This window comes from Lissotriton vulgaris, chromosome 4_1 (assembly GCF_964263255.1).
Source record: "Lissotriton vulgaris chromosome 4_1, aLisVul1.2, whole genome shotgun sequence".
In the NCBI taxonomy this organism is placed as follows: domain Eukaryota; kingdom Metazoa; phylum Chordata; class Amphibia; order Caudata; family Salamandridae; genus Lissotriton; species Lissotriton vulgaris.
Genome location: NC_141691.1, coordinates 1,464,059,527 through 1,464,068,485, shown reverse-complemented (window position 1 = coordinate 1,464,068,485; position 8,959 = coordinate 1,464,059,527).

Below are 8,959 nucleotides of genomic sequence, written 5' to 3'. Positions count from 1 at the left end.
ATGGGGGTGGGGTCGCACACTACTCACACACCGGCGGTGTCGCCCCTAAGGACTCTGGTCAATGTAGGAAAGTGTTCGCGATGCATCATCTTTCGATCTTCTGCTATCTTCGCTGTCTTCGCCATCCCTGGACACGTGTTTCGGGGTATTACCCCTCATCAGCAGGGATAGGCAGTGTTCTGGGGTTGCTATAAATGAGAATATGTTTGCCTGTGTAAAAGAAGGAAACACATTGCACATCCATGTATAATACTAAAACACTTATAAAATAAAAATAAAGTAGGGCATTGCATTTAGACTAGGAAGAACGAAGACGAGGAAAAACACATGTACCAGGGAGAAGCCAACATAAGAAAGGAATGGAAGTCTACGGAAGCTACGCAATCAAATTATGACAGGTGAGAGTGACAACGAAAACAACTAATGGTATGCTGTGTGTGGGTTGTATGCCCTCTGAATTGTAAACAAAACGTCTTGCAGCACAATGACTGCGCTGTGTAGGCGTGTCCTAAAAATGAGGGATACTAAAGACTCACATACCAGATCAAACTTTGGAGAAACTGCTTGCTCTCACGATAGAAGAGCAATAATTTAGCTGTTGTTTAGAAGAAAGCTCACATTTAATCTTTTCAGCAACCCCCTCCCAGTCTTTGGCAACAAAAATGTAAATCACACCTCATCATTTACTGAGACTTTAGGTACTCAAGGTTCCATTTTATAACAGGTCGAGGTCAGTTTATATTAAAACCTTTTTTCTGATTTCCTTAGTTAACATATTGTAAATGGGAGTTAAGGCAATGGATAACCTCTCCTTTACTTGAGCGTGCATTATGAATCTTGAATAGATGAAATGATCATTCTTAGGCTTCATTGCACTTCGTATCTCTTGTAGTCTTTGCTTTGCCTCTGTTAATTGTTAAAAGTCTATCTTAATTTCTGAAACAAACAGTACTGCCTTAATGATCACAATCCAAAATTAACTACTGGACTGGAACAGCCATGTCTTGAGGTTCCTTGGGAAGTCCATGAGGTAGGGGGAGGTTCTAAGGTGTTGAGGGAGGTAGTTCCAGGTCTTGGTTTTCAGATGTGGACTCATTTCAGTACTTAACCCTACAAACGCCATTCTGCATCAGGCAGGTCGCATAGCAAGTCTGCTTGAATGTGCCATGAAAGCATCAATTACCGAAAGAGAGTTGTCCGCATACCGTCATCAGAAAAGACACCAATGCAAGAGACGCCAGAGCTGGCACACCCAAGATGGGGGGTGGTTGTGAGCTCCATCTTTTCCTGCTCATTCACTGATTTTTAGATGCCAAATTACAGCACTTGGCCACTTAGAGGTAGATTCTAAATAGGCAAAGTTCCACTCTACAGCCTCTTGATGTTTCATCTGGTTTCCTTGGCTGAGAAGGGAGTTTCCTCTAGACTCTAATGCAAATGGTGCGAATCGCAATTTTCGGCCGTTTGCGAATGCAATTCTCAAATTTTGGATGCATCATGCTTTTCGCAATTTTAGGAATCGCAACCATGTTGCGATTTCTAAAATTGCGATTGCATTTAAGAAATTAAGAAATCGCAATTTGAGATTTCTTAAATGCAATGCATGATTATTTTTAAATTGCGAATTCGCAATTTGGAAGGGATAAATTAGCATGAAGTTGAACTTCATGCTAATTTACCGAAAACTTTCAAACATGCACTAGTTGCATATTTGAAAGTTTTAATTTACACACACACACACACACATGTCCTTGGGTCATGTGTGTGTGTAAATTGCACTTAAAGTTAAATTTCAGGGGTGCAGGGAGTCAAGTCAAGTCAAGTCAATAAATTTATATAGCGCGCTACATACCCAGAGGGTCTCAAGGCGCTTGAGGAGGGGTGGGGAATTACTTCTCGAATATCCAGGTTTTAAGTTGCTTTCTGAATGCTAGGTGGTTTTGAGTGAGGCGAAGGTGCATGGGAAGTGAGTTCCAGGTTTTGGCCGCTAGGTAGGAGAATGATCTTCCTCCCATGGTGGTTTTGTTGACGCGGGGAATCGCAGCGAGGGCTTGGTTGGAAGAGCGAAGCAGGCGGGAGGGGGTGTAGAAGGAAAGACGTGTATTAAGGCATTCGGGTCCAAGTTTGTAAAGAGCTTTGTGTGCGTGGGTGAGGAGGCAGAAGGTTATCCTCTTATTGACGGAGAGCCAGTGGAGGTCTTTCAGGTGACTAGATATGTGTTCTTTACGCCGGATGTCTAATATGAGTCTGGCTGATGCGTTCTGGATGCGTTGGAGTTTTTTCTGAAGTTTTGCGGTGGTACCGGCGTAAATGGTGTTTCCGTAGTCCAGACGGCTTGTAACCAGTGCGTGGGTGACCGTTTTTCTAGTTTCGGTGGGGATCCAGCGAAATATTTTTTTGAGCATGCGAAGAATGTTGAAGCAAGATGAAGAGACGGCGTTGACTTGTCTGGTCATCGAGAGTGAGGAATCCAGGATGACGCCTAGGTTCCGTGCGTGATCCGTCGGAATGGGTGCTTTTCCAAGGGCTTCTGGCCACCAAGAGTCGTCCCAGGCGGAGGGGGAGGTGCCTAGGATGAGGACTTCTGTTTTGTCTGAATTCAGTTTCAGACGGCTATGCTTCATCCATTCGGCTACCTCTTTCATTCCTTCATGTAGGTTGGTTTTGGCGATGTTTGGGTCTTTGGTGAGTGAGAGGATCAGTTGGGTGTCATCCGCGTAGGAGATGATGTTGAGGTTGTGTTGGCGTGCGATAGTCGCGAGGGGGCTCATGTATATGTTGAAGAGGGTGGGGCTGAGTGAGGATCCTTGTGGCACACCGCAGATGACTTCAGTGGACTCTGACTTGAATGGTGGGAGGCGTACTCTCTGAGTTCTTCCGGCAAGGAATGAGGTGATCCATTCCAGTGCTTTTCCTTGGATTCTGATGTTTCTGAGTCGTTGTAACAGGGTGGTATGACAGACTGTGTCGAAGGCTGCGGAGAGGTCGAGGAGGATGAGGCGACTGTGTCTCCATTGTCCAGTAGAGTTCGGATGTCGTCTGTTGCTGCGATGAGTGTGGTCTCAGTGCTGTGTTTGGCTCGGAAGCCGGACTGTGAGGGGTCGAGGGATTTGTTGGCTTCGAGGAAGGTGGCGAGCTGGTTGTTGACAGCCTTCTCGATGACCTTGGCCGGGAATGGAAGGAGCAAGATGGGGCGGTAGTTTTTGAGTTCGGTCGGGTCAGCAGTGGGTTTTTTCAGAAGGGCGCTGAGTTCGGCGTGTTTCCAGCTTTCTGGGAAGGTGCCGGAGTTGAGGGAGCAGTTGATGACGTCTCGGAGGTGTGGTGCTATGATGGAGTCTGCTTTGTTGAAGATGTGGTGAGGGCATGGGTCTGTGGGGGATCCTGAGTGGATGGAGTTCATCAGGCGGATGGTGTCCTCAGTGGAGATTGTGTTCCAGTCATTAAGGATGTTCATGGGGGGTGGAGGTACGGCGGAGGGTTGGGTGGGTTGGTCTTTGAGTTGGTTGTCGAAGCTGTTGTGGATGTCTGCGATTTTGTCGTGGAAAAACGAAGCTAGGGAGTCACAAAGGGTTTGAGAGGGGGAGATTTCGTTGGAGTTGGCAGTGGGGTTGGTAAATTCTTTGACGATGTTGAATAGTTCCTTGCTGTTGTGGGCGTTTTTGTCTAGTCGGTCTTTGAATGCGGTTTTCTTGGCAGTCCGGATCAATTGGTGGTGTATGCGGGTGGCGTTTTTGAAAGCGTCCCTGGTGTTGGTGTTTGGGTCTTTTTTCCAGGCCTTCTCAAGGGAGCGACAGAGTTCTTTGTACCCCCCTGCACCCTTGAAATTGCATTCACATTTTGCGATTCGCAAAATGAAATTCGCAAAATGTGAATGCCTTCCCATTCATTCCTATGGGCCTTTTGGCCCATAGGAATCAATGGGAAGGGTTTCCTTAATTGCGATTCGCAAATTGTGAATCGCAATTAAGGAAAAATATCGAATCGCAATAAAAAATGCGAATTTTTTATGCATTGCCGTTTGCGATTTCTAAATTGCGATTCCTTAATTTTTGCAATTTAGGAATCGCAAACGGCAACAATGATGCATGTGGCCGTAAATCCTGTCAGGTGATTGTATTGAAGGCAGGATAGCCTGAGGAGAGGAGACAGGCTTTATACATCATTTTAGTTCTCTTAAAGGCGTTTTTATAAACTTTACAGTTCTTAAAGGCATACTGTGTCCTTTCCTTTACACTGCAAGTTATGTAGGACCTTTTTTCTCCATTAAGGCCTCAGTCAGTTGCCCTCTGCTCTAACAATAAGTACTACTTCTGCATTTCATATCCAATTTAGCCATTGACTTTCCTAACATTGTTTAAATGTATCCAATTCAGACATACTGCATACTTCTCACAAAAGGAAGCAAGCTACTCCACCACCACTTGCTAAGTCTAAACCAATTGAGTCACAAGACAAGTCAGTGCCACAAATTCTGGAAGAAATTCAGGCGATTCATAGTAAAATTGATGCTATTTGCTCTGATATTAAACACATTCAAAGAGACATAGCATGTCTTTCAATGAACGTCTCTGATAATGATATCAAAATACCTGATAATAAACTTGCAATTGCTCATTTTACACTTCATGTTATACACATTACGTCTACGAAAAAGATGCTGTCGGATTTGGAAAATAGAAATCGCCAATATAACTTGTGCATCTTTAACTTGCCTGTGAAGATTGAGGGTTAGGATTGCAGAGCCTTTTTGGAAAATGTATTACCATCCTTATAAAAAAATAAATCTACCTGAGAAGTTTGAAATAGATAAAGCTCATTGTATACCCTCACATCATGAACCTAACCAACCTCAACCGTGACAAGTCATATTTAAAGTGTTACGTCCTCATCACCTCATAAGTATATGTAAAGCTGTCTGGGAAATCCCAGTCGTAATGGTGGAGGGCAATATAATATATATACACCAAGACTTTGCTAAGGAAACTGTTGCATTACAAAAGCAATTTTCTGATTTATGGCTTCGGCTTTGTGAAGCAGGTTATATATACAGACTATTTGATCCATCAGTCTTGTGAATACGGAAAATTAATATATCTTAAGTTTATTTCCTCACCTGCAGATTTGATTGCCTAATTGGGGATCACTGACATAATATCTAGGGACATAATATCGACTACCAAAAATATTGGGGAAAAAATATCGACAGACAGAAAATCGACTTTGTATCTACAAACAGGTAAGTACAAAAATATAGAGTAAAAATTATCGTTTACAAAAATATAGTTTGTAAAAATATCGACTTTATTAAAAACAATGTAAAATTAAATTAATATTAAAAATTATTTACTAAAATATACTTAAAAATACTTAAAGTACCTTATAGTAATTAAATAATTAATTAAAGTTATGAAAAAAAATGTACAATCATCTTTGTTAAAACATATATATATATATATAGTAACATAATATAATTTAAAAATATCCAATATTATTAGCGTAGGATAGCGGAAGTGTAAAATTACTATTCCCACTCCAGAGAGTGCAACAGTAGATAAGGCGTTGGATAGCGTAGAGGTAAAAATTACTATCCCCACTCCAGAGAGTGCAACAGTAGGGAAAGTGTTGGATAGCGTAGGGGTAAAAATTACTATTCCCACTCCAGAGAGTGCAACAGTAGGGAAAGTGTTGGATAGCGTAGGGGTAAAACTTACTATTCCCACTCCAGAGAGTGCAACAGTAGGGAAAGCATTTGATAGCGTAGAGGTAAAAATTACTATTCCCACTCCAGAGAGTGCAACAGTAAGGAAAGCGTTGGATAGCGTAGGGGTCAAAATTACTATTCCCACTCCAGAGAGTGCAACAGTAGGGAAAGCGATGGATAGCGTAGGGGTAAAAATTACTATTCCCACTCCAGAGATTGCAAAAGTAAGGAAAGCGTTGGATAGCGAAGAGGTACAAATTACTATTGCCACTCCGGAGAGTGCAACAGTAAGGAAAGCGTTGGATAGCGTAGGGGTAAAAATTACTATTCCCACTCCAGAGAGTGCAACAGTAGGGAAAGCGTTGGATAGCGAAGAGGTACAAATTACTATTGCCACTCCAGAGAGTGCAACAGTAAGGAAAGCGTTGGATAGCGTAGGGGTAAAAATTACTATTCCCACTCCAGAGAGTGCAACAGTTGGGAAAGTGTTGGATAGCGTAGGGGTTAAAATTACTATTCCCACTCCAGAAAGTGCAACAGTAGGTAAGGCGTTGGATAGAGTAGAGGTAAAAATTACTATTCCCACTCCAGAGAGTGCAATAGTAGGGAAAGGGTTGGATAGCGTTGGGGTAAAAATTACTATTCCCACTCCAGAGAGTGTAACAGTAGGAAAAGCGTTGGATAGCGTAGGGCTAAAAATTACTATTCCCACTCCAGAGAGTGCAACAGTAGGGAAAGCGTTGGATAGCGTAGGGGTAAAAATTACTATTCCCACTCCAAAGAGTGCAACAGTAGGGAAAGCGTTGGATAGCGTAGGGGTAAAACGTACTATTCCCACTCCAGAGAGTGCAACAGTAGGGAAAGCATTTGATAGTGTAGAGGTAAAAATTACTATTCCCACTCCAGAGAGTGCAACAGTAAGGAAAGCGTTGGATAGCGTAGGGGTCAAAATTACTATTCCCACTCCAGAGAGTGCAACAGTAGGGAAAGCGATGGATAGCGTAGGGGTAAAAATTACTATTCCCACTCCAGAGATTGCAAAAGTAGGGAAAGCGTTGGATAGCGTAGGGGTAAAAATTACTATTCCCACTCCAAAGAGTGCAACAGTAGGGAAAGCAGTGGATAGCGTAGGTGTTAAAATTACTATTCCCACTCCAGAAAGTGCAACAGTAGGTAAGGCGTTGGATAGCGTAGAGGTAAAAATGACTATTCCCACTCCAGAGAATGCAACAGTAGGGAAAGGGTTGGATAACGTAGGGGTAAAAATTACTATTCCTACTCCAGAGAGTGCAACAGTAGGGAAAGCGTTGGATAGCGTAGGGGTAAAAATTACTATTCCCACTCCAGAGAGAGCAACAGGAGGGAAAGCGTTGGATAGCGTAGGGGTAAAAATTACTATTCCCACTCCAGATAGTGCAACAGTAGGGAAAGCGTTGGATAGCGAAGAGGTACAAATTACTATTCCCACTCCGGAGAGTGCAACAGTAAGGAAAGCGTTGGATAGCGTAGGGGTAAAAATTACTATTCCCACTCCAGAGAGTGCAACAGTAGGGAAAGCATTGGATAGCGTAGGGGTAAACATTACTATTCCTACTCCAGAGAGTGCAACAGTAGGGAAAGAGTTGGATAGCGTAGGGGTAAAAATTACTATCCCACTCCAAAGAGTGCAACAGTAGGGAAAGTGTTGGATAGCGTAGGGGTTAAAATTACTATTCCCACTCCAGAAAGTGCAACAGTAGGTAAGGCGTTGGATAGCATAGAGGTAAAAATTACTATTCCCACTCCAGAGAGTGCAATAGTAGGGAAAGGGTTGGATAGCGTAGGGGTAAAAATTACTATTCCCACTCCAGAGAGTGTAACAGTAGGAAAAGCGTTGGATAGCGTAGGGCTAAAATTTACTATTCCCACTCCAGAGAGTGCAACAGTAGGGAAAGCGTTGGATAGCGTAGGGGTAAAAATTACTATTCCCACTCCAAAGAGTGCAACAGTAGGGAAAGCGTTGGATAGCGTAGGGGTAAAAATTACTATTCCCACTCCAAAGAGTGCAACAGTAGGGAAAGTAGATACTTCATATATTATTTAAATATATCTATATATTAATATCTATAAAAAATAATTTTAAGTAATTACCAATTTAATATAATATAAAAATTAATTAATTACAAATACTAATTTAATTTAATCATTACAATTAGTTATCTAGTAATACTAATTAATTGCAAATTAACAATTAATTAATTAGTAATTAAAAACCTACTTAACAATGAAAATCTAATAAATACCCCCAAAAAATTAACATATGTAATTAGTTATAATTAAATTACTTCCCACCCTATTCCCCTATAAACCCACAACCCAGAAAATAAATTAGTAAAATTAACATAATTATCAATTAATCAATTCAATAAAATTAATTCTCAATGAAAATTTAATTAATTGCTGAATAAAAATTATTTAACAATTAAATATAAATAAATAACACTACATAAATAAACATATGTAATTAATTATAATTAAATTACTTCCCACCCTACTCCCCTATAAACCCACATCCCGCTACAGAAATTAAATTAGGTAAATTAACATAATTATCAATTAATCAATTAAATACAATTAATTGGCAATGAAAATGTAATCAATTACAAAAAAAAATGAATTAACAATTAATTATAAACAAATACCAATAAATAAATTTACATATTTAATTAATTATAATTAAAACACTTCCCACCCTACTCCCCTATAAACCCACAACCAGCTCCAGAAATTAAATCAGTTAAATTAACATAATTATCAATTAATCAATTAAATAACATTAATTGGCAATTAAAATGTAAATAATTACAAAATAAAAATTAATTAACAATTAATTATAAACAAATACCAATAAAAGAATTTACATGTTTAATCAATTATAATTAAATTTCTTCCCACCCTATTCCCTATAAACCCACAACCCGCTACAGAATTAAATTATGCAAAATTTAAATAACATTAAATTCATTAAGTAAATTACATTATAACATAAATAAACACTTTTAACACATAAAATACACTATAAAAAATTTGATTTTAAATGTTCAATATTTTTATTAACCTATATTATGTACTTCGATATTGTGACTATCTATATTTTAAAATTCGATATTACATTACTTACCTTCAAAACGATATTTTTGATGTCTATATTCTGTCCACTCGATATTCTGTCCAGCCTATATTTTGTACTCGATATGTCCATTCGATATTTTGTAGTCG